The sequence below is a fragment of the Erythrolamprus reginae genome, unplaced genomic scaffold (assembly GCF_031021105.1).
Source record: "Erythrolamprus reginae isolate rEryReg1 unplaced genomic scaffold, rEryReg1.hap1 scaffold_145, whole genome shotgun sequence".
In the NCBI taxonomy this organism is placed as follows: Eukaryota; Metazoa; Chordata; class Lepidosauria; order Squamata; family Dipsadidae; genus Erythrolamprus; species Erythrolamprus reginae.
The window spans coordinates 15,348-39,099 of record NW_027248550.1 but is presented as its reverse complement, the minus strand read 5'-3'; the positions used below and the strand labels follow the sequence as shown (position 1 = coordinate 39,099).

The 23,752-nt window shown below is 44.4% G+C and overlaps 1 pseudogene; it reads left to right on the top strand.

The window, feature by feature from the left end:
- Positions 1-397: 397 nt before the first annotated feature.
- On the top strand, positions 398-18,287 carry LOC139155937 (zinc finger protein 585A-like; annotated as a pseudogene).
- The last annotated feature ends 5,465 nt before the right edge of the window (positions 18,288-23,752 follow it).

Here is a 23,752-nt window from a genome sequence, read left to right as displayed (position 1 = left end):
ATTAGTGTGCGTGACCAAAACTGGATGCAGTATTTATTTTATTTGTTTGTTTTGTCAAAGTACTCTAGGTGCGGCCTTACCAAGGCCTTAAGTGGTGCTAGTACCTCCCTTGATCTCGGCGCCTTCCAACTCATCTGTGAATCCTCCACGCGGAGAATTGAAAGGGAACCGGTTGGGGGGGGGGGGGGAAATCCACCCGCTCGCAAGGGAAGAAAACCCTCCGCTCCCGGTTTTCCTCCGGCACTCCACGGGTTAAAGGGAAAGAAGGGGCAATTCCTAGAGGGGCTCCGGAAGATGAAAGGGGCTGGGAGTTTAGAGGCATTTAACAAAAAAAAAAAAAATCCTAAAAAAAAAAAAGGATAAAAGTTCCTTCCTGTTTTAATTTCCTGCAGAAGCTGCTGAATGGAAGATGGGAGAAGGTGCTGCTGCTGCTAAGAGCCCGCAGAGGGACTGGGGTAAGCGCGGCAGAGGGCTGGATGGAAGAAAGGGGGGGAGGAAGGAAAAGGGGGAGCAGGCCGCCTTCCCTCTGCACAAGAGATGCAGGGCAGGCAGAAAACCAACAGGACAACGCTTTCCCAGCCTTCCAGGCAATAGGGGGGGTGGGGTGGGGGTGATGGGGAGAACCCTCTCTGCAGCATTTCTCCCTTGCCTTTTCTCTCTTTTTTTTTTTGTAGAAAAAAAGAAAAGGAAACGAGACAAGCCAATAGAGGTGGGGGGGGGGGGGGCAGGCGGACACACAAAGATGCCCTAAAAATCACAAAGCAGGTTGCTAGACCTCACTTTAATAACAAGGATGAAGGGAAAGAGCCCCAAAGAGAAAGTGTGTTTGTGTGTATTTTGCAGGATTCCAACTGCATAGAGATGCTGTATTCCAGGGCAGTCTATCCTAAAGAAACAGGTGAGGGGGGGGTTGATGCATTTTGGGAGCATGGTGGGACATTTCACAGCTCACGCTGGTCCTGAGGTTTTTGTCCTCTGTGTGTGTGTGTGAGAGAGAGAGAGAGAAAGAGAGAACGCCATGAGTTGACTTCATGCTTTTTATCGTTTATTATTTATATTTTTATGCATTAGATTTCTTATGGCCAAAATAGGAATAGTTTAGTTTAGTTTTAATTTTATTAGATTTGTATGCCGCCCCTCTCCGAAGACTCGGGGTGGCTCACAACAAACAGCAATACAATATACAAAGTACAAATCCAATATAAGTTAAAAACAATTTAAAACCCATAAATATTTAAAAATGATCATTACTGTACAATCATACCATTCTCATATATTACTGTCAGAAAAAAGGTGGTGCTGGGGGGACAAGATAGTTATTCCCCCCCATGCCTGGCGACATAGATAGGTCTTCAACATCTTGCGGAAGGCGGGAAGAGTAGGGGCAATTCGAATCTCCAGGGGGAGTTGATTCCAGAGGGCCGGGGCCACCACAGAGAAGGCTCTTCCCCTGGGTCTCGCCAAACGGCATTGTTTAGTCGACAGGACCCGGAGAAGGCCGACTCTGTGGGACCTGATTGGCCGCTGGGATTCGTGCGGCAGAAGGCAGTCCCGGAGGTATAGCACTTAGACTTAGACTAGGGAGGTACTAATATCACTGTATAAAGCCTTAGTTAGGCCACACTTAGAGTAATAGAAACATAGAAAACATAGAAGACTGACGGCAGAAAAAGACCTCATGGTCCATCTAGTCTGCCCTTATACTATTTCCTGTATTTTATCTTACAATGGATATATGTTTATCCCAGGCATGTTTAAATTCAGTTACTGTGGATTTACCAACCAGCATCCAGTTTTGGTCGCCACCCTACAAAAAAGACATTGTAACTCTAGGGAAAGTGCAGAAGCGAGCAAGCAGTATGATAGGAGAACTGGAAACTATAACATATGAAGAGAGGTTGCAGGAACTGGGCATGGCTAATCTGGCAAATAGAAGGACCAGAAGGACATGATAGCAGTGTTCCAATACTTGAGGGGCTGCCACAGAGAGGAGGGAGCCACGGGAAGGCCAGACAAGGAATAACAGATGTAAGTGACCAAGGAGAGATTCAACCTGGAAATAAGGAGGAACTTTCTGACAATGAGAGTGATCAGCCAGTGGAACAGAAGTTGCCTGCGGGGATTGTGGGAACTCCAACACTTGAGACTTTCAAGAATAGATTGGACTGCCATTTGTCCAAAATGGAGTAGGGACTCCTGCTTGAGTGGGGGGTTGGACTAGATGACCTACAAGACCCCTTTCAACTCTAGTAATTTATTATTATTATTATTATTATTATTATTATTATTATTATTATTATTATTATTATTTCAGTACAACACAGCAAACGAGATCACTATGCTAGATTTCGTATTTCATCACCAGTCGGGCGCTTCCCAAGCACCTAGGACTGCGTGATGTAGTGGCGAATTATGTTTGCCGATTCCAATAAAACAGCCTTTTGCAATTGACAGATGGAGATTTTGTCAATTCCGATGGTTTTCAAATGTCCGTTGAGATCCTTTGGTACTGCGCCCAGCGTGCCAAGTACCACTGGGACCACTTTCACTGGCTTATGCCAGAGACGTTGCAGCCCGATTTTTAGATCTTCGTATTTCACTAATTTCTCTAGCTGCTTCTCCTCAATTCTGCTGTCTCCTGGGATTGCGACGTCGATAATCCATACTTTCTTTTTCTCCACAATCACAATGTCTGGTGTGTTATGCTTCAGAATTCGGTCAGTCTGAAGTCGGAAGTCCCACAGTAGTTTTGCTTGCTCATTTTCGACCACTTTTTCGGGCTTATGATCCCACCAGGATTATTATTATTATTATTATTAATAATAATAATAATAATAATAATAATAATAATAATAATTAGATTTGTATGCCGCCCCTCTCCGTAGACTCGGGGCGGCTAACAACAGTGATAAAAACAATACATAATGACAAATCTAATAATTAGAATCTAAAATAACAATAGTACATTTAAAATTATCATCGGGATCAGAGGTCTCCAAACTAAGCAACTTTAAGACTTGTGGACTGCAACTCCCAGAATTCCCTATTCGGCATGAGTCCGCAAGTCTTAAAATTGTCAAATTTGGAGATCCCCACCATGGAGCACTTTCACCTTGGCCACTTTAAGACATCTGGGCTTCAATCTCAAAAATTCCCTAGCAAAGTGGCTCAAGTTGACCGATCATAGAGTTTTGAATATTAATACAGTGTTCCCTCGATTTTCGCGGGTTCGAACATCGCGGAAAATTTATACCACGGTTTTTCAAAAATATTAATTAAAAAATACTTTGCGGGGGTTTTCCCTATACCACGGTTTTTCCCACCCGATGACGTCATATGTCATCGCCAAACTTTTGTCTGCCTTTAATAAATATTTTTTTTAATAAACTTTAATAAATAAACATGGTGAGTAATAATCTGAATGGTTGCTAAGGGAATGGAAAATTGCAATTTAAGGGTTTAAAGTATTAAGGGATGGCTTGTGATACTATTCATAGCCAAAAATAGTGTATTTACTTCCGCATCTCTACTTCGCGGAAATTCAACTTTCGCGGGCGGTCTCGGAATGCACCCCCCGCGAAAAGCGAGGGAACACTGTACTTATTAACATTGCTATGCAAATGTGTTAGTGTCCCTATTAAGTTATCTTCTTCAATTTCCTTAGTTCTTATTTTGCCATCAATTTGTACAAATATTAAGGCTTTCAGTTTATTGTTTTAGCAATTGGTTGATGGCCTGTGTTGGATCAGAGTGTAATTAAGCTGGTTTAAAACCATACAATTAGCTGGCGTCAACAACTTAATCTCAGACCTGATTCCCAAAATTCAAAGTGAGATTCCAAATTATAAACAATCAATGTGTAGTAAAGGTTCAAAGAATGATGTTTGAGACCTTTTTGAAGCAACATCCTAAAAATTTAATGAAAAAGAAGGACTAGGGGGTGACCTGATAGCAATCTTACAATATCTCAGGGGCTGCCACAACGAAGAGAGAGTCAAGCTATTCTCCAAAGCACCTGGGGATAGAACAAGAAGCAATGGGTGGAAACTAATGAAGGAAAGAAGCAACTTAGAACTAAGGAGAAATTTCCTGACAGTTGGAACAAGAACAACTTGCCTCCAGAAATTGTGAATGCTCCAACATTGGAAGTGTTAACTGCTAACAGGATCCACCACCTGTTAGTTATTTCAGTATTAGACAAGGTTGCTAGCCTATTTTCAATCATTATTCCCACTTACAACCTAGCAATCTGTTTCAGAGCTCCCAATAGCCCCTTAATAACTCCTAATTAATTTGGGTACTGTATTCCCGACAGAGGTGGCGGGTTCCCTTGATAATCTAATCTAGAGCAACAAAGATGATTAAGGGACTGTAGGCTAAAACATATGAAGAACAGTTGCAGGAACTGGACATGGTTAGTTTAATGAAAAGAAGGACCAGGGGAGACATGATAGCAGTGTTCCAATATCTCAGGGGTTGCCACAAAGAAGAGGGAGTCAACTTGTTCTCCAAAGCACCTGAGGGTAGAACAAGAAGCAATGGGTGGAAACTAAACAAGGAGAGAAGCAACTTAGAACTAAGGAGAAATTTCCTGACAGTCAGAATAGTTAATCGGTGGAACAGCTTGCCTCCAGAAGTTGTAAATGCCCCAACACTGGAAGTTTTAAAACAGATGTTGTTGTTGTTGTTAATCTATAGGTAGGTCTCAAGTTCCTCCTTATTTCTAGATTAAATCTCTCCATGATCAGTTTCCATCCATTATTCTTTGTCTGGCCCTCAGCTGACTTTTTTATTATTTATTTATTTATTTATTTATTTATTTATTTTATTTTGTCCAATACACAATGAGAGTTTTAGTGAGTATATATATATATATATATATATATATATATATATATATATATATATATATATATATATATATATATGTAGATTGTTCTGAGTTCGGGTTTTGCCCTGTGTAATGTTTTGCATGTCTATGCGACGTTTCGGTGAAATCACATTCACCATCTTCAGGCTGGAGTTCCAATCCTTGCTTTGTTGTAAATATATATATATATATATATAAATATATATATATATATATATATATACTGTATATATATAGTCTCCCTTAATTTTCAAATTCAGCTTAAACATGTGACATATATATATATATATATACACACACACACACACACATAGTAAAATACATGATGAAGGTTATGGAGGAGATACTCATAGTAAAATATATCTATGAAAGAATAGAAAAGAAGATATAGTAATAGAACATGTCAATGAAAGAATAGAAGAATAGATATAGGAATAGTACAAAGGTATAGGAGATATAGGAGAGCAATGGGACAGGGGATGGAAGGCACTCTAGTGCACTTGTCCTCGCCCCTTACTGACCTCTTAGGAATCTGGATAGGTCAGTCATGGATAGTCTAAAGGAGAAATGTTGGAGGTTAGGGGTTGACACTACTGAGTCCGGGAATGAGTTCCATGCTTCGACAACTCAATTGCTAAAGTCATATTTTTTACATTCAAGCTTGGAGCGATTAATATTAAGTTTGAATTTGTTGCGTGCTCTTGTGTTGTTGTGGTTGAAGCTGAAGTAGTCATTGACAGGCAGGACCTTGCAGCATATGATTTTGTGGGCAGTACTTAGATCATGTTTTAGGCGTCTTAGTTCTAGGCTTTCTAGGCCTAGGATTGATAGTCTGTTTTCGTAGGGCATTCCATTTCAAGTGGAGGAGTGAGTACCCAAGCTCTTTCATTGTTACTTTCTGCGAAGAAGAAAGTTTTCCAGGACCTAAGTCTTTGCAGGATTTCCCCCCCATTGGTCTAACTTGCTTCAAATGTTCCTTTCCAGGCTTACCTGCTTGCAAGCTCTTTCATTGTTACTTTCTGCAAAGAAGAATGTTTTCCAAGCCTAAGTCTTTGCAGGTTTTTTTCCAACTCTATTTGTTCAGACCGTTTCTTTCCAGCTGCTAATGATGTTCCCAGCTCTTACTGGCTTGCAAGCTCTTTCACTGTGGGTTTTGCCTCCCAAGGACAATTCCATCTGTCCATCCATCACTCTTGGGGGGAAATTACTGACCCCCTCGGAGAGGGTCCGCAACTTGGGCGTCCTCCTCGATCCACAGCTCACATTAGAGAACCATCTTTCAGCTGTGGCGAGGGGGGCGTTCGCCCAGGTTCGCCTGCTGCACCAGTTGCCGCCCTATTTGGACCGGGAGTCATTGCTCACAGTCACTCCTGCCCTCATCACCTCGAGGTTCGACTACTGCAATGCTCTCTACATGGGGCTACCTTTGAAAAGTATTCGGAAACTTCAGATCGTGCAGAATGCCGCTGCAAGAGCCACGGTGGGCATTCCCAGATATGCCCATGTTTTGTCATCACTCCGCAGCCTGCACTGGCTGCCGATCAGTTTCCGGTCACAATTCAAAGTGTTGGCTATGACCTTTAAAGCCCTACATGGCTTTGGACCAGAATACCTCCGGGACCGCCTGCTGCCGCACGAATCCCAGCAACCGATTAGGTCCCACAGAGTTGGCCTTCTCCGGGTCCCGTCGATGAAACAATGCCGTCTGGCGGGACCCAAGGGAAGAGCCTTCTCTGTGGTGGCCCCAGACCTCTGGAATCAGCTCCCCCCAGAGATTAGGACTGCCCCCATCCTCCTTGCCTTTCGCAAACTTTTGAAAACTCATCTATGTCGCCAGGCATGGAGGAATTGATATATCCTTAGCTGCCTTTGATTTTATGGATGGTGTGTTTGGCCTGTATGGCTGTTTTTAATAGGGTTTTTAAAAAGACTGTTTTAACATTGGATTTGTATATGATGTTTTATTGTTGTGAGCTGCTCCGAGTCCTCGGAGAGGGGCGGCATACAAATCTAATAAATTATTATTATTGTTGTTGTTGTTGTTATTCTCTCAGAGTAAATTTTTTTTAAGCCATTAATCAGGGGATAAAATAATCTGGATAGGTCAACCGTAGATAATCTAAGGGTAAAGTGTTTAGGGTTTGGGGATGACACTACGGAGTCCGGTAATGAGTTCCACGCTTCGACAACTCGGTTATTGAAGTCATATTTTTTACAGTCAAGTTTGGAGCGGTTAATATTAAGTTTAAATCTGTTGTGTGCTCTTGTGTTGTTGTAGTTGAAGCTGAAGTAGTCGCCGACAGGCAGGACGTTGCAGCATATGATCTTGTGGGCAATACTTAGATCTTGTTTAAGGCGTCTTAGTTCTAAACTTTCTAGGCCCAGAATGTGTGAAGCTGACCAGACTAAGGATGCTAGTTAGATGAATACCTGGTAAGCAGATTCTTTTCCCTATTTTCCTCCCCAAAAACTAAGGTGTGTCTTATATTCTAAAAAATACAGTTTTCATAGCAATTACAGGCAATCCTTGACTTATGACCCAGAATTGAGCCCAAAATTTCCATTGCTAAATCTGATACTTGTCCCCTTTTATTTCTGCAATACTGCAGTTGTTAATAACACGGTTGTTACGTGAATCTGGTTTCCCCATTGATTTTCCTCGTCGGAAAGTCTCCAGGGGATCACAAAACATGACTCCCACCCCCTGCTCCGGACACTGCAACCGTCGTATAATATAACCCAGTTGCCAAGTGTCTGGATTTCGATCACATGACCATGAGGTTACTGCAACAGAATAATAAATAAGAATTCTTTATTGGCCAAGTGTGATTGGACACACAAGGAATATGTCTTTGGTCCATATTTGGTGCAGAATTGCACCCACCCTCCTTGTCTTTCGTAAACTTCTTAATTCAATTCAATTTATTAGATTTGTATGCCGCCCCTCTCCGAAGACTCGGGGCGGCTCACAACAATAATAAAAACAATATTCCAGCGAAAACAAATCTAATATTAAAAAGCACATAAAACCCTATCATATTTTAAAAAGCAAACAACATATACATACCCAAACATAAATATTAAAAAAAAGCCTGGGGGAAAGGTGTCTCAACTCCCCCATGCCTGGCGGTATAGATGGGTCTTGAGTAACTTGCGAAAGACAAGGAGGGTGGGGGCCGTTCTAATCTTCGGGGGGAGTTGATTCCAGAGGGCCGGGGCTGCCACAGAGAAGGCTCTTCCCCTGGCGCCCACCAAACGACAATGTTTGGTCGACAGGACCTGGAGAAGGCCAACTCTGCGGGACTTTATCGGTTGCTGGGATTTGTGCGGTAGCAGGCGGTTCCGGAGGTATTCTGGTCCAATGCCATGCAGGGCTTTAAAGGTCATAACCAACACTTTGAATTGTGACTGGAAACTGATCGGCAGCCAATGCAGGCCACGGAGTGTTGCAGAAACCCACCTCTGCCGCCAGGCATGGGGGAACTGGGACATCTCCCCCGGGCCTATACAGTTTATGCATGGTATGCTTGTGTGTGTTTTCTTTTTAATAAGGATTTTTTTAATGGACTTATAATTATTAGATTTGTTTTATATTGTGTTATTATTGTTGTGAGCCGCCCCAAGTCTGCGGAGAGGGGCGTCATACAAATCTAATAAATTGAATTGAATTGAATATGCTCTCAGTGTACATAAAAGAAAAGATACATTTATCAAGAATCATGAACAACACAATGATAATCTCAAAATGGGTGAACAGTGCAATCAGGCGGTAGGGAAAGCAAGTAGGATGCTTGGTTGCATAGCTAGAGGTATAACAAGCAGGAAGAGGGAGATTGTGTTCCCGCTATCTGGAGCGCTGGTGAGACCACATTTGGAATACTGTGTTCAGTTCTGGAGACCTCACCTACAGAAAGATATTGACAAAATTGAACGGGTCCAAAGACGGGCTACAAGAATGGTGGAAGGTCTTAAGCATAAAACGTATCAGGAAAGACTTAATGAACTCAATCTGTATAGTCTGGAGGACAGAAGGAAAAGGGGGGACATGATCGAAACATTTAAATATGTCAAAGTGTTAAATAAGGTCCAGGAGGGAAGCGTTTTTAATAGGAAAGTGAACACAAGAACAAGGGGACACAATCTGAAGTTAGTTGGGAGAAAGATCAAAAGCAACATGAGAAAATAATTATTTTACTGAAAGAGTAGTAGATCCTTGGAACAAACTTCCAGCAGACATGGTAGATAAATCCACAGTGACTGAATTTAAATATGCCTGAGATAAACATATATCCATCCTAAGATAAAATACAGAAAATAGTATAAGGGCAGACTAGATGGACCATGAGGACTTTTCCTGCCGTCAGATTTCTATGTTTCTATGTTATAAGACTTGGACAGTCTGTAATTTTATTTTATTTTTTAGTCTGCTTGCGGAATGCAATTAGGAGTTCTGTAAAAGTTGGTTTAATATCGAGGTTCTTTTTTTTTTTTTTAACCATTCATTCCTGCTTCTTTCCTTAGCCTTTTTCCATCTCCCCTGCAGAGACGGCCTATCTGACTAAACTTAAGAGTTAATGGCGTAACCAGAGTGCCCGCCACTGACCAAACAACTTTACACGAGAACCTGTTCAGGAATTGACCGCTGCACTCAGACAGATGTTTGATCCAGCTGAGGACTGGGCAGTCTCCTAAGGAAAGGGGCCGGCTGACCACGGATGAGGCCCATCCAGACTTGGGACAAAATGGCTGCCAAGGAGGGGACCCAGTCAAGCTTCGGCCTCCGGTTTCATGCCGAGCTGGAGCAAGGAATGCATCAGCGGATTAAGACGGAGGAAGAAGAGCCGTCGGGCTCCACGTCTGGAGAAGGCTTGGAGGAAACTCCTCACCTCCTACAGCCCGGAAGCTTCCGTGAGTTCTGGCAAAGGCCACCCGGAGACCAGGAAGCCGGAGACGGTCTCCTTCAACAGTGGGAGACCCAGTGGCAGGAGTTTCTGCAGAAACTGGAATACCCCCACTCAGAATGGGAGGCGCCCCAGTTGCTGGAAGAGCCCACCCCCTGGGATAACGCCAAGACCTTCCTGACGTCTTTCGAACAAGTGGCCCAGGCCTGCCAGTGGCCCAGAGAAGACTGGATGGCCCGCCTCTTGCCTGCCCTGAGCGGGGAAGCGGAGCAGATCTTCAGCAACCTGGACACTAGGGACCGGGTGGACTATGACAAGGTGAAAGCGGCCATCTTGAGGGGGGACGCCATTGCCAGGGAGCGCCAGCGGCAGAACTTCCGCCGGTTCTGCTACCAGGAGGCTGAAGGCCCGAGGGGCGTCTACAGCCAGCTCCAGAAACTTTGCTATCAGTGGCTGAGGGTGGAGAGACACTCCAAGGAGCAGATTTTGGAGCTGTTGATCCTGGAGCAGTTCCTGGCCATCCTGCCCGCAGACATGCAGTGTTGGGTGCGGGAACACGGCCCGGAGACTTGCTCCCAGGCGGTTTCTCTGGCTGAGGATTTCCTGCAAAGGCAGCCCGCCGAGGCAGGTTGGGAAGAAGAGGTGAGCTTTCGGGCCTTCTTTGCAGCAAGATAGGAAGGTTTGGTAGGGAAGGTTTGCCTATTTGCCGATGACTCTAAAGTATGCAATAGGGTTGATATTCCTGGAGGTATATGTAATATGGCAAATGATTTAGCTTTACTAGATAAATGGTCAAAGCAATGGAAACTGCAGTTTAATGTTTCCAAATGTAAAATAATGCACTTGGGGGAAAGGAATCCTCAGTCTGAGTATTGTATTGGCAGTTCTGTGTTAGCAGAAGAGAAGGATTTAGGGGTAGTGATTTCTGACAGTCTCAAAATGGGTGAGCAGTGTGGTCGGGCGGTAGGAAAAGCAAGTAGGATGCTTGGCTGCATAGCTAGAGGTATAACAAGCAGGAAGAGGGAGATTGTGATCCCCTTATATAGAGCGCTGGTGAGACCTCATTTGGAATACTGTATTCAGTTCTGGAGACCTCACCTACAAAAAGATATTGACAAAATTGAAGGGGTCCAAAGACGGGCTACAAGAATGGTGGAAGGTCTTAAGCATAAAACGTATCAGGAAAGACAATGAACTCAATCTGTATAGTCTGGAGGACAGAAGGAAAAGGGGGGACATGATCGAAACATTTAAATATGTTAAAGGGTTAAATAAGGTTCAGGAGAAAAGTGTTTTTAATAGGAAAGTGAACACAAGAACAAGGAGACACAATCTGAGGTTGGTTGGGGGAAAGATTAGAAATAACATGAGAAAATATTATTTTACTGAAAGAGTAGTAGATGCTTGGAACAAACCTCCAGCAGACGTGGTTGGTAAATCCACAGTAACTGAATTTAAACATGCCTGGGATAAACATACTGTATATCCATTTTAAGATAAAATACAGGAAATAGTATAAGGGCAGACTAGATGGACCAGGAGGTCTTTTTCTGCCATCAATCTTCTATGTTTCTATGTTTCTAAGTGAACTGGTAGGAAAGGGTTTTAGAACCCACTTCTGTTGTGACACATACACACACCCGGCCTTATCCAGGAAAAATGAATGGATTTGGGGGGGTTATGGGTTGGGAAGAAATTGAGTGGTGGCGGTGGCCTAGAGGTGGCACTCTTGCCTCACAAAGGGCAGGCTGTGAGTTCAATCCTAGGTAGAGGCAGATACCTAGAGGCGCCCTGATCTTGAGTGTTTTCAAGATCAAAATACCTAAATCTGAGAGCCACTATGGGGTAGTGGGGAAGGGTCTGGACTAGGAGTAAGGTATTCTGATCCTCACTCAGTCTTCTTAATACAGAAAAAAAAACTAATTCTAGTTTAGATCAGTACAGAAAAGTAAACTAATCAATGAAATATCTCTATATAATCAATATTAATACAAAAAATCTTAGCTTTTCAATACTTTCCAGCAATTATATAATTATAATTAAAATCAAAATGATTAAAGTCAATTTAAAGATATAAACTTGTCTATCAAATATCACTATAAAGTATATTCCATCTAATAAATTTAACTTTTAAATACTTTATTTTAATATTTTTATGAATCTTTTTTAATGAATATTTCCTTCTATTCCCCTCAGTGCCAATCCTTCCAGATCTTTCCTTGAAGTGACGTCTCCCTTTTCCTTCCAGGAGCTGGGACCCATTGAAGAGATTTCGCTGGACTTCTCCGAGGGAGAAGACTCACCATCGAACGAGGCTGACGGGGATGTTCAGGAGAGAGATTTTGATTCCCTGGGTGAGAAATAAACTAACTTTACCCCTGTAATATTCCATAAGGGATTTGCAGGGACATGACCATAATGGAGCCCGGAATTACGATTATAAGATGGGCCGTTTGTTAAGCAGGTCATTACGTAATTCATAATATACAGTAGTCTATGACTTACGACCACAATTGAACCCAAGAATTCTGTTGTTAAGCAAGACAACTGCTAAATGAATTTTGCCCTATTCTATGACCTGTCTTGCCACAGTTGTCAAGTGAATCTGGCTGGTGGTTGGTAAATCTCTGGGGGGAGTTGGGCCCTCTGGAACCAACTCCCCTCAGAGATTAGAATTGCTCCCACCCTCCTTGCCTTTCGTAAGCTTCTTAAAATCCACCTCTGCCGCCAGGCATGGGGGAACTGAGATACTCTTTCCCCCTAGGCCTTTACAATTTTATGCATGGTATGTCTGTATGTATGTTTGGTTTTACAATAATGGTTTTTAACTGTTTTAATATTGGATTGTCATATGCTGTTTTACTACTGTTGTTAGCCGCCCCGAGTCTACGGAGAGGGGCGGCATACAAATCCAATCCAATCCAATCAAATCCACAGTCACTGAATTTAAACATGCCTGGCATAAACATATATCCATCCTAAGATAAAAATACAGGAAATAGTATAAGGGCAGACTAGATGGATCATAAGGTCTTTTTCTGCCGTCAGTCTTCTATGTTTCTTCCCCACTCACTTTGCTTCTCAGAGGGTCGCAAAAGGGATAGCAATAGCATTTAAACTTATATACCGCTTCATAGTGCTTTACAGCCCCCTCTAAGCGGTTTATAGGATCAGCCTATTGCTCCCAACAATCTGGGTCCTCATTTTACCCACCTCGGAAGGATGGAAGGCTGAGTCAACCTTGAGCCAATGGTGAGATTTGAACTGCTGAACTACAGCTAGCAGTTAGCTGAAGTAGCCTGCAGTACTGCGCTCTTAACCACTGCGCCACTCCAGATTATGTGCAAGCATTATAAATCCATTTCCAAAATTTATTTTTATTTATTTATTTAATTGGATTTGCATACCGCCCCTCTCCGAGGATTCAGGGCAGCTCACAGCATATACAGAAAAACAAGAATAATAGCAATCCAATTAATACATTAAAAACAGTCAGCTAACAACAATAATAAAACAGCGTATGACAAATCTAATATTTAAAATAGCTAAAAAACCCTTATTAAAAACCAAACATACACACACAAACATACCATGCATAAATTGTATATGCCTGGGGGGGGAAGGCATATCTCAATTCCCCTATGCCTGACGACAGAGGTGGGTCTTAAGGAGCTTATGAAAGGCGAGGAGGGTGGGGGCAATTCTGATCTCTGGGGGGAGTTGGTTCCAGAGGGTCGGGGCCACCACAGAGAAGGCTTTTCCCCTGGGTCCCGCCAGATGACAAAACTAGGACATATCTGGATAATAAGCCCAATTGGGCTTTCGAGCACATGTGGTAGAATAAGCCCTCCCTTTGAAAATAACCCCTCCCCCCAAAATACTTAGACGCATGCGCAAATGCCACACAAACAACACAACATGAGAAGGCGAAGCTAGAGAAGGAGGAAAGCGAGGGGGGGACATTCCCCATGCACCCCAAATGCACTAGCCACTCATGTGGAACAGCCTCGCAGACACCGCTCTCCCAGATCCTAGCTTGCACCTCCCTTCTCTTACTGGCTCTGTTTATTAATGTATTAATTAGATTTCTATGCCGCCCTTCTTCTGGGACTCAGGGTGGCTCACAACAAAGAATGCAATACATGAAGAAATCTAACATTTAAATATTTAAAAGTACTAAAAATCTCACTATTGTTATACCGTGCCCTTGGCAATTAGCCCCCAGTGAGTTTGGAATGAATTTCAAACACACAGAGTCCCAAAGAAATTAAAGCAAGTTTTTCAAACAATCTTGAAAACACAAATTCGGAAAGGAGTCAAATTACTCTCACCTGGGAAAAAAAGTCCTTGAATGCAGCAGGGTGCCAAAACAAAAGAGCAGATAAGAAGGCTGTAAATCTCCACAGCCACCCACGCCAAAAAATCCTCAAGAGTTCTTTAACTATGGAGTGTCCAAAGTTCAGTAAAATTCCTTGAATAATACAAGCTGTAGCAATGTTCTTTCAGGAGTCTCTTTCTGAAAAGGATAAACACCCACAGCCTACATTTCCCAATGTCTGTAATTTATCACAAAACACATTAACATAATTACCCCTTGAACAGGTGTGCTCACTTATCTTCTGAAACGCCTGCGCAACTGCTCCCTTCTTGCCATAAGCCTGCGCACACGGGCATCCACAAGTGGGACCTCCTCTGATTCTGATGATTCACTAATTGGAGCACTGACTGGTGGGCTGGCTGCACCCATCTCCCCGTTTGATTCCTCTCCCCCACCATCTGTCCCTGGTGTTGAGTCAACTTCACTGCCTGATTCTGCTGGCAATAAAACAGGTCTCTGGTCACCCGAGAATTCCCTTAAATCAACATCCAAATTCCCTGCTGCAGGAGCTTGCCCAGAGCCAACCACAACACCCTACTAAAAACATAAACATCTAATTTACATTAATTCTAAAAACCCCTACACATTTACAAACAGAAATCCACTTTGATCTTCATTATTCTTCATTCATGGGCCAGAGATATCAAGAGTTCTTAGTGCCGCCAACCTGTCAACAGAGGTGTGTGTTCAAAGCTTTGCAAAAGACTGGGAGGGGCGGGGGCAATATGACTCTCTGGGGGGGGCTGATTCCAGAGGGCCAGGGTCGCCACAGAGAAGGCTCTTTCCCTAGGCCCTGCCAGGCAGCACTGAGTGACTGACAGGACCTGGAGAAGGCCGACTCTGTGGGACCTAATCACCGGGATAAGGCACAAGATGGTCCCGTAGGTAATCTGGTCCCATGCCACGTAGGGCCTTATAGGTCATAATCAATACTTTGAATTGCAATCAGGAGACCAATGGGCAACCAATGCAGCTTGGGCTGTGCTTCAGAAATTATGGATAGACAGAGAGATAGAGAGATGATAGGTAGTAGGTAGGTAGGTAGGTAGGTAGGTAGGTAGGTAGGTAGATAGATAGATAGATAGATAGATAGATAGATAGATAGATAGATAGATAGATAGATAGAGAAGGAAGGACGGACAGACAGGCAAGCAGGCAGGCAGATAGATGAAGAGGGATGGACAGATAGATAGAGAAACAGACAGAGAGGGGAGCCATGCTAGATGGCCTGGTTTCGCCTAATGCTGTTCCTATTTTTATTTTATGTGATTGCCTTATTTAATATTTCCCCTTGGTTTTTGTGGGTGCAGGATGGCCATGCATGAATGAGAAGATGGCCCATGCCGAAAGTTTTGACCAAGTTTTTCAACAGGACCCAGAAGCGGGGGAGACCCGGAGAACAGAATCCCCCTCTTTGGGGAGGAGGAGGAGGACGTTCTGCAGGAGTGGTACCGAGCCGAGAGGAAGAAAGCAAGTGGCCTGCAAGGCAGGAGGAATCTGGCTCCCTCCCGTGGGAGAGCGAGGAATTGCTGGACGGCCCCAGGGATGGCGAGCAATTCCACGAAGGGAAAGACGCCTACCTGGCGGGCGGGTGGAACTTCAGGCCGAGAGCCGACCTGATCAAACAGGAGAAGAACAATTTTTACAAATACTCCGACGACGGGAGGAGCTTCAAAGCTATTTCCCCGTCCCTTTCCGGCAACGAGAACGACGACGAGAAGAAGCCCCATCAGTGCCCCGAGTGTGGCAAGTCCTTTATTGCCAAGGCCCACCTGATCATCCACCAGCGCATCCACACCGGAGAGAGGCCCTTTCAATGCCTGTCCTGCGGGAAGACCTTCACCCAGCGCTCGAACCTCACCGTCCATCAGCGCATCCACACGGGCGTGAAGCCCTTCCAGTGGCGCGGACTGCGGGAAAAGCTTCTGCTCCAGCACCAACCTCAGCAAGCACCAGAGTGTCCACGTGAAAGGGGCCCCGTACAAATGCTTGACCTGCGGGGAAAAGCTTCACGGTCCACGCCCACTTCATTGCCCACAAAAGGATCCACACCAGGCGGAAGCTTCACTCCTGTCCGGACTGCGGGAAATCTTTCCTCGCCGCCTTGCATCTGGTCATCCACCAGCGAATTCACACCGGGGGAGAAACCCTACAAATGCTTTAGAGTGCGGGGAAAACCTTTAACCAGAACGCTCACCTCAAAGTGCACCAGAAGATCCACAAAAAGGGCAAGCAGTTTAAGTGCGCCGACTGCGGCGAAAGCTTCCACTCCAGGCTCAACCTCAGCCAGCACCAAACCCTCCACTCCGCCAGAACCCTTACAAGTGCACCGAATGCGAGAAGTCCTTCCGCCTCAACTCCCACCTGATGGCGCACAAGCGGAACCACGCCGCCAAGAAGCCGCACAAGTGCACCTACTGCGGGGAAAAGCTTTCTTCACGAAATCCTACTTCATCATCCACCAGAGGATCCACACCGGGGAGAGGCCGTTCAAGTGCTTGACGTGCGGGGAAGTGTTTCAGCCAAAGCTCCCACCTGAACGTCCACAAGCGCACCCACACCGGGGTGAAGCCCTTCCCGTGTTCCCAGTGCGGGCAGAGTTTCAGCTCCAGCACCAACCTGCTGAAGCACCAGAGAATCCACACGGGAGAAAACCTCTACATCTGCTCGGGACTGCGGGAAAAGCTTCAAGGTGCATTCCCACCTGATTGCCCACAAGCGGATGCACGCGGCCCAGAAGCCCCACAAGTGCTCCGATTGCGGGAAGTCGTTCTTCGCCAAGTCCTACCTCATCATTCCACCAGAGGATCCACACGGGGGAGAGACCCTACAAGTGCTTGGCTTGTGGCAAGAGCTTCGCGCAGAAGCTCCAACCTGACGGTGCACGAGCGGGACCCACACGGGCAAGAATCCGTTCCAGTGCTCGGACTGCGGGAAGAGCTTCAAGGTGAGCTCGCACCTGCTCGCCCACAAGAAGATCCACGAGACGAAGAAGCCGCACAAGTGCTCCTTCTGCAACAAGTCCTTCGTCTTCAAGTCCTACCTGATCATCCACGAGCGGATGCACACGGGCGAGCGGCCGTTCAAGTGCCTGGCCTGCGGGGAAAAGCTTTAGCCAGAGCTCCCACCTCAACGTCCACAAGAGGACCCACTTGGGGAAGAAGCCCTACCAGTGCTCCGAGTGCGGGAAAAGCCTTCCGCGTGAGTTCCCAGCTCCTGGCCCACAAAACCATTCACATGGCCAAGAAGGTGTTCGCTGACCCGACGACCAACAGCAACACCAATAGCAGTAACAACAACGGCAACAGCAAATCAATGCCTGGATTGCGGGAAGACCTTTATCTCCAAGTCCTACCTGATCATCCACCAGAGGATCCACACCGGCGAGAGGCCCTACAAATGCCTGGTCGTGCGGGAAATGCTTCAGCCAGAGCTCACACCTGACGGTCCATCAGAAGACCCACCGCCGGGATGAAGATGTTCCCCTGCTCCGAGTGCGAGGAGAGCTTCAACTCCCACATGAAGCTGTTGAAGCACCAGAGGATCCACATGAAAGGGAACCCCTTCCAGTGCCTGGATTGCGGGAAATCGTTTGTCACCAAATCACAACTCATCATCCACCAGAGAAGCCACACGGGCGAGAGGCCGTACAAGTGCTTGGACTGCGGGGAAAGGGTTCAGCCAGAGCTCCAACCTTATCCGGCATCAGCGGATTCACTCAGGAGAGAACCCCCTACAAATGTTTGGACTGTGGGAAAAGCTTCTGTTCGCACGAGAACCTAATTAAACATCAGAGGATCCACACCTAAAATCCTGAATGAGTTGTTGATAAAAGAGGTTATCGGTGTTTCTCAACCTTAGGGACTTCAAGATACGTGGGCTTCAATTCCCAGAATTCCCCAGTGCAGCTTTAAGAATTCTGGGAGTTGATGTCCATGCATCTTTAAAGTCATCAAATTGGAGAAACAGTATCATGGATCATGAGCCCAAGGTCTACCAGGAAGATGCTACGACAAAAAAATACTGTTTTGATGTCACAAGAGGACACTTTGCTGCTCACGGGAAGCATCGAGATGTATCATGTAGAGAAAAGGAGAAAGCTTCCTGGGGTAGGGGAGGGGGTTTATCCGTGTATTTGGAAGCCTTTACTCAGAAATTTGAACTATTTCTAAACTGAGGAGCTAAGAAGGTTTAGAGGACGTAATTCTGCATCCATCAGCCAGCTTCAGAGGGATTCTTAAGGACCACCAGCCAAGCGGTTCTTGGCAAAGGCTTCCAGTTCATATCCGTTAAGTACTCACTTGCAGACGAGTTTCTTTTAATTAGGACTAATTCTCCCATTTTTTCTTCAGGCCTACAAAGGGATCTCTTTTTATGTTAGAGCTGCACAAATGAGGACTCTGCCAGGAGACCGTCCAGGCCCTGAAGGGCCTTCCAAGTCTATATAGGGGTCTCTATCGTCCTGAAGCTGGATCTCGATCATCCTGCTCTGCTCCATGAGCACCACGCCAGACTAATCTCGGAACCTCTTCTGCTAGCTAGAAATGTTAATTAATGTGTGTTTGGAAAGGCAACCCAGTGTTCTCTCCATATGGATTGCTGTCTCCATATGTACAAAGATTGTGGGTGGTAGTTGAAAGCATGTCAAAGATGGGGTGGGGGTTGGCGCCTAGCCTTGATTCCTTCTGACCAGCATCGCTCTCTAAATCAGTGTTTCCCAACCTTGGCAACTTGAAGATATTTGGACTTCAACTCCCAGAATTCCCCAGCCTGGGGAATTCTGGGAGTTGAAGTCCAGATATCTTCAAGTTGCCAAGGTTGGGAAACACTGCTCTAGACCAGGGGTGTCAAGCTCGATTTCATTGAGGGCCACATCAGAGTTGTGTTTGACCTCTGAGTGGGCAGGGGGCCAGTTTGAATCACTCATTTTCTTCAGACCCTCCCTCCCTCTAATTTTTTCCTCCCTTCCTCCTTCCCTCCCTCACTTCACTTTTTTTCTTTCCCTCTTCATCCTTTCTTCTTCATTCCCCCCTTTCCTTATTTTTTTCTTCCTTGCTCGTTTCCCATTTTTCTTATTGTTTTCCCTCTTTCTCTGTCTCCTTTCCTGCCCCTTCTTTTTATTATTGTTTTTTTTTAAATTGGATTTGTATGCCGCCCCTCTCCGCAGACTCAGGGCGGCTAACAACAGTAACAAAATAGTATAATCCAATACTAAAAACAGTTAAAACCCATTATATAAAAACCAATCCTACATACAGACATACCATGCATAAAATTTTAAAGGCCTAGGGGGAAAGTGTATCTCAGTCCCCCCCATTCCTGGCGGCAGAGGTGGGTTTTAAGCAGCTTACGAAAGGCAAGGAGGGTGGGGGCAATTCTAATCTCTGGGGGGAGTTGGCTCCAGAGGGCTGGGGCCGCCACAGAGAAGGATCTTCCCCTGGGTCTCGCCAAGCGACATTGTTTGGTTGACGGGACCCGGAGAAGACCCACTCTGTGGGACCTAACTGGTCGCTGGGATTCGTGCAGCAGAAGGCGGTCCCTGAGGTAATGTGGTCCAGTGCCATGAAGGGCTTTATAGGTCATAACCAATACTTTGAATTTCTTTCATGTTAAAATCCAAACATTTCTCCTTTTGTTTTGTTTTTAGTCTCTTTTGACAGCTGTGATACAGGGTGGTCGATGGGTGTAATTACTGAGGAGACTCCAAGGCTGTTCCAACACAACTTTAATAACTCAGTAACTCTGAAGCAGGGGCGGATTCTCATTACCGCCGCTACCCGCGTGCTGCGCGCGCAGCTTCTGTTGTCCTGTGTGCGGCATGAACGTCCCAGTATGTTTTTGCTTTTGCACATGAACAGAAAGAAAAATCTGGTGAGGGGATGCGCGGCGTGAGAGAGATTTCTGCAATATTTTTTGCTTCTGTGCATGCGCATTGACAAAAACTTGCATGTGTGTACCTACCCTCACAAGATTTTGCTTCCTGTGCATGCACAGAAGCAAAAACACACTGGGATGTGCGCATGCGCCCACAGGAACAGAAACTGCGCGCACAGGGCAACTTTCACTACCAGTAGCAACTCAATACGGCTCTGAACAATTGCGAACTACATGGTCTGACTAAACTCAAGCTGTCACCGTTTGACAGCCACCTGGATCAGCCAATCATGGGCTTTCTCTTGGAGCAGCCCCCTAGTGGCCTTACAATAGCCCTCCACCAATGAAAATGGAGCTTGGGAGTACAGCCCTCCCAAATAGCGTTTTAGCCGGCAGAGGCACCACGGGATGGTCTTTTGCTGTTTCCAGGGTGGCCCCACTGGCCAAATCAGCCCATGAGCCTTCAGTTTGACACCCCTGGTCTAGATGTTAGGTTGACCAAGTCTTTCTGGTCACTTTACCTGCTTTCTTTTGTTATTTTTAAAAATAGGGATTCCGTTTGGGTCATCTTCACGGAGACATTCTTGTCCCAAGCTATGAGGGGATTAGTTTTTCACAAACTTTAAAAATGGAAAGATTGTCTAAACATGGGACTTCCCTCCGTTTCTATTAATAATAATAATAATAATAATAATAATAATAATATTAATAATAATAATTTATTAGATTTACATGCCGCCCCTCTCCAAGGACTAGGGAAACATAGAGGTGGTAGGATCAGGCCAGGAGAAGCACCACAAATATACATGGTTGACGACTCTCGGTGGATTTTCAGGTGCCATGAGATCTAATGGTTTCAGTCCCGATGTATTAGAGTCGACATAGAAGACTTTGAGACACGACATTTATCAGGGAAATGTCCTTCCTCCTTTACCAATGGGTAAAAAGGTCTTCCATTTGGGACACATAACTAGCACCATTACTAAACCCTTTTTGGAGGGGGCGGGGGTTGTATTTCCAAGGTATTAAAAAAACATTTTGAGATGGAAAGATAGACCATGTCTTGGTAAATGCAAAACTCTTCAACTGTCCACCAGGCAACAACCAAAGAGAGAAAAAATGTATCAATATGGTCATCATAGGCAGTAAAATATGAATATATTTTGGGAATTGGGAGGGAATTGGTCAAACAGGAAGGGAACATTAAGAGTAGGAATTGTGGCAGTGCTCACGACATTGACATGCCTTTGGAGTAGATGCTTGAAATGGAAATGTTAGGTTTGTTTAAGAACAACATGGACGCTGGAAGGAAGTGACTGTTTAAGAACAAAATGGCCACTGGAAGGAAGTGACTGTTTAAAAACAAAATGGCCACTGGAAGGAAGTGACTGTTTAAAAACAAAATGGCCACTGGAAGGAAGTGACTGTTTAATAACAAAATGGCCGCTGGAAGGAAGCGACCATGAAGAAAAATTCAAAGAAATACTAAAAAATATCATAAAAGTGTAGGAAATGTAGGAAATGCAGTTCAGACTGGAGTCTAATAGATTCTCCTTTAGAATCGTTTTACCTTTCCTGAACTTAAGTTAGACCCCGCCCTTTAAAAGAAGGGCCGTTTTGCGTCCGTTACTTTGAATAAAGTATTTCTAAAATGCTATATGGAACAGAAACGGGGGCAGCTGTTTCTGGAGACCCAGAAACAGGGTTTTTTTTACAGGTACTCAAGAAAAGGACAAAAACTTCCATGCAAGTTATAACACCTTGTCTTTTAGCAAAGAAAGAACGATGTGCAACTAAAATGAGACTCCCCGTTGCCATGCCCGTCCTGTGAAAAGGGAAGAAAAATCTCTTCATTCTTTGCCAAAATGAAAGAAGTGTAACTTCTTCGTACATTTCTTGTAAGTAATGAAAAATGATAATAAAATATATATCTATACAAAAAGTTTTTCAGGTGTTAAATGTTTGCAACCTGTCTAGACAAAGCCGGTTGGGGGAAAAAATCTAATCTAAATTTATTTCAGGGAAGCCCAAAATAGATCTTTTCAAATGCCATTCAGACCCCTGCTAAGATTGTTGCCATGGTTTTAATATTTTTAGAGAACTGAATCAGGATTGAAATCTAAATTCAGGCATAAATTTGCTTAGTAAGCATGTCCATTTTCATTTTAGGCTGATTCATTTTTTTAAAAACATTTATACTGGTAGCTCTCAATGTACAGTGTTCCTCACTTTTCGCAGGGGATGCGTTCGAGACCGCCCGCGAAAGTCGAATTTCCGCGAAGTAGAGATGCGGAAGTAAATACACTATTTTTGGCTATGAAACAGTATCACAAGCCTTCCCTTAACCACTTTAAACCCCTAAATTGCAATTTCCCCATTCCCTTAGCAACCATTCAGATTATTACTCACCATGTTTATTTATTAAAGTTTATTAAAAAAAATATTAAAGGCAGATGAAAATTTGGCGATGACATATGACGTCATTGGATGGGGAAAACACCATGGTATAGGGAAAAAACCCGCAAAGTATTTTTTAATTAATATTTTTTGAAAAAACGTGGTATAGACTTTCCGCGAAGGTTCGAACCCGCGAAAATCGAGGGAACACTGTATTATGGGAATTGAGCCTGGAATTCACATCGTACATCACTATTGTCATACATTGAGGCATCGCACTGTATCTGACTTTGTGACTTTTTTTCATGACAGGTTTTCTCAAATTTTAGTTTATTCAGAACATTTAAAACAGGAACAGTTTTAAAACAGATTTTTTTTTAAAAAAGGTGGACAAAAGAAAAATGCAACAAAAATGGCATTAAAAACGTACTGTATTTTTCAGAGTACAGTATAAGACGCACCTTAATTTTGGGGGAGGAAAATAAGGGGGGGGGGGAATCTACCTTACCAGGTATTCATCTGGCTAGCATACTTAGTCTGGTCAGCTTCAGCACATTATTTTATCCCCTGGTTAGAGTTGAAAAAATAATCTTCAGAGGGAGTAGCAAAGAAAACAAGCCTGCAAAGACTTAGGGCTGGAAAAAAAAACCTTTGAAGTAGCAATGAAAACAAGTCTGGAAGCCGGGAAGATCGTTATCACCTTGTTAGAGTGGGAGGGGGAAGCTTCAAAAAAGCTACATTCGGAGTAAAAGATGCCCCTACATTTTCAGCCTCTTTTATTGGGGGAGGGAATGTGTCCTTTAAACTCTGAAAAATAGTGTTTTTTAAAAAGACTAACATATACAATGGTACCTCTACCTAAGAACACCTCTACTTATGAACTTTTCTAGATAAGAACCAGGTGTTCAAGATTTTTTTGCCTCTTCTCGAGAACCCATTGTCCTACTTACAAACCCGGGGGGGGGGGGGGGGGGCGGAGTTGATTCCAGAGGGGCTGGGGCTGCCACAAAGAAGGCTCTTCCCCTGGGTCCTGCCAGACGACATTGCTTAGTCGACGACACCCGGAGAAGGCCAACCTCTGTGGGACTTAATCAGCCACTGGATTCGTGCGGCAGAAGACAGTCCCAGAGGTATTCCGGTCCGATGCCATGTAGGGCTTTATAGGTCATAACCAACACTTTGAATTGTGACCTGACCTTCTGGACTAATAACTCAGCATTACTCTGGCACACAGCCTGAAAGTATTGTGTGGACTTGAGTAAGTAACTCTGACCTTCTGGACTAACTTAGCATTGTTCGTGGATTCCCAGAGGCATACATATACATATTCCT